The sequence below is a fragment of the Anolis carolinensis genome, unplaced genomic scaffold (genome assembly GCF_035594765.1).
Source record: "Anolis carolinensis isolate JA03-04 unplaced genomic scaffold, rAnoCar3.1.pri scaffold_7, whole genome shotgun sequence".
NCBI classification, from domain to species: Eukaryota; Metazoa; Chordata; class Lepidosauria; order Squamata; family Dactyloidae; genus Anolis; species Anolis carolinensis.
Window position 1 is genome coordinate 16,543,625 of NW_026943818.1, and position 3,337 is coordinate 16,546,961.

Sequence of the window (3,337 nt, forward strand, 5' to 3'; positions counted from 1 at the left end):
TGAAGAGTGCCACTGCAATGCAGAAAAGGAACATAGAAGTATGTAAAGTAAAGAGTGCCACTGCAATGCAGAAAAGGAACATAGAAGTATGTAAAGTGAAGAGTGCCACTGCAATGCAGAAAAGGAACATAGAAGTATGTAAAGTGAAGAGTGCCACTGCAATGCAGAAAAGGAACATAGAAGTATGTAAAGTGAAGAGTGCCACTGCAATGCAGAAATGGAACATAGAAGTATGTAAAGTGAAGAGTGCCACTGCAATGCAGAAATGGAACATAGAAGTATGTAAAGTGAAGAGTGCCACTGCAATGCAGAAATGGAACATAGAAGTATGTAAAGTGAAGAGTGCCACTGCAATGCAGAAATGGAACATAGAAGTATGTAAAGTAAAGAGTGCCCCTGCAATGCAGAAATGGAACATAGAAGTATGTAAAGTGAAGAGTGCCACTGCAATGCAGAAAAGGAACATAGAAGTATGTAAAGTGAAGAGTGCCACTGCAATGCAGAAATGGAACATAGAAGTATGTAAAGTAAAGAGTGCCACTGCAATGCAGAAAAGGAACATAGAAGTATGTAAAGTGAAGAGTGCCACTGCAATGCAGAAATGGAACATAGAAGTATGTAAAGTGAAGAGTGCCACTGCAATGCAGAAATGGAACATAGAAGTATGTAAAGTGAAGAGTGCCACTGCAATGCAGAAATGGAACATAGAAGTATGTAAAGTAAAGAGTGCCCCTGCAATGCAGAAATGGAACATAGAAGTATGTAAAGTGAAGAGTGCCACTGCAATGCAGAAATGGAACATAGAAGTATGTAAAGTGAAGAGTGCCCCTGCAATGCAGAAATGGAACATAGAAGTATGTAAAGTGAAGAGTGCCACTGCAATGCAGAAATGGAACATAGAAGTATGTAAAGTAAAGAGTGCCACTGCAATGCAGAAAAGGAACATAGAAGTATGTAAAGTGAAGAGTGCCACTGCAATGCAGAAAAGGAACATAGAAGTATGTAAAGTGAAGAGTGCCACTGCAATGCAGAAATGGAACATAGAAGTATGTAAAGTGAAGAGTGCCACTGCAATGCAGAAATGGAACATAGAAGTATGTAAAGTAAAGAGTGCCACTGCAATGCAGAAATGGAACATAGAAGTATGTAAAGTAAAGAGTGCCACTGCAATGCAGAAATGGAACATAGAAGTATGTAAAGTAAAGAGTGCCACTGCAATGCAGAAAAGGAACATAGAAGTATGTAAAGTAAAGAGTGCCACTGCAATGCAGAAATGGAACATAGAAGTATGTAAAGTGAAGAGTGCCACTGCAATGCAGAAATGGAACATAGAAGTATGTAAAGTAAAGAGTGCCCCTGCAATGCAGAAATGGAACATAGAAGTATGTAAAGTGAAGAGTGCCACTGCAATGCAGAAATGGAACATAGAAGTATGTAAAGTAAAGAGTGCCCCTGCAATGCAGAAATGGAACATAGAAGTATGTAAAGTGAAGAGTGCCACTGCAATGCAGAAATGGAACATAGAAGTATGTAAAGTAAAGAGTGCCACTGCAATGCAGAAAAGGAACATAGAAGTATGTAAAGTGAAGAGTGCCACTGCAATGCAGAAAAGGAACATAGAAGTATGTAAAGTGAAGAGTGCCACTGCAATGCAGAAAAGGAACATAGAAGTATGTAAAGTGAAGAGTGCCACTGCAATGCAGAAAAGGAACATAGAAGTATGTAAAGTGAAGAGTGCCACTGCAATGCAGAAATGGAACATAGAAGTATGTAAAGTGAAGAGTGCCACTGCAATGCAGAAAAGGAACATAGAAGTATGTAAAGTAAAGAGTGCCACTGCAATGCAGAAATGGAACATAGAAGTATGTAAAGTGAAGAGTGCCACTGCAATGCAGAAATGGAACATAGAAGTATGTAAAGTAAAGAGTGCCACTGCAATGCAGAAAAGGAACATAGAAGTATGTAAAGTAAAGAGTGCCACTGCAATGCAGAAAAGGAACATAGAAGTATGTAAAGTAAAGAGTGCCACTGCAATGCAGAAATGGAACATAGAAGTATGTAAAGTGAAGAGTGCCACTGCAATGCAGAAATGGAACATAGAAGTATGTAAAGTAAAGAGTGCCACTGCAATGCAGAAATGGAACATAGAAGTATGTAAAGTGAAGAGTGCCACTGCAATGCAGAAATGGAACATAGAAGTATGTAAAGTAAAGAGTGCCACTGCAATGCAGAAAAGGAACATAGAAGTATGTAAAGTAAAGAGTGCCACTGCAATGCAGAAAAGGAACATAGAAGTATGTAAAGTAAAGAGTGCCACTGCAATGCAGAAAAGGAACATAGAAGTATGTAAAGTAAAGAGTGCCACTGCAATGCAGAAATGGAACATAGAAGTATGTAAAGTGAAGAGTGCCACTGCAATGCAGAAATGGAACATAGAAGTATGTAAAGTAAAGAGTGCCACTGCAATGCAGAAATGGAACATAGAAGTATGTAAAGTGAAGAGTGCCACTGCAATGCAGAAATGGAACATAGAAGTATGTAAAGTAAAGAGTGCCACTGCAATGCAGAAAAGGAACATAGAAGTATGTAAAGTAAAGAGTGCCACTGCAATGCAGAAATGGAACATAGAAGTATGTAAAGTAAAGAGTGCCACTGCAATGCAGAAAAGGAACATAGAAGTATGTAAAGTAAAGAGTGCCACTGCAATGCAGAAAAGGAACATAGAAGTATGTAAAGTAAAGAGTGCCACTGCAATGCAGAAATGGAACATAGAAGTATGTAAAGTGAAGAGTGCCACTGCAATGCAGAAATGGAACATAGAAGTATGTAAAGTAAAGAGTGCCACTGCAATGCAGAAATGGAACATAGAAGTATGTAAAGTGAAGAGTGCCACTGCAATGCAGAAATGGAACATAGAAGTATGTAAAGTAAAGAGTGCCACTGCAATGCAGAAAAGGAACATAGAAGTATGTAAAGTAAAGAGTGCCACTGCAATGCAGAAATGGAACATAGAGGTATGAAAAGTAAAGAGCGCCCCTGCAATGCAGAAAAGCAACATAGAAGCATGTAAAGTAAAGAGCGCCCCTGCAATGCAGAAATGGAACATAGAGGTATGAAAACTAAAGAGTGCCACTGCAATGCAGAAATGGAACATAGAGGTAGGAAAAGTAAAGAGCGCCTATATATAGATTTCTGTGTAATATCAGTATAACAAGGGCCTTGGCCCAAAGGAGGCAATAATGATATGGAGGAGACCCCCCTCCCGGGAGGAAACGTGATGTTTCCCCTCGTCATGCCTGCAGCAGGGAGTTCCGCAGGTGGGGGCCTCCCTTGGTGC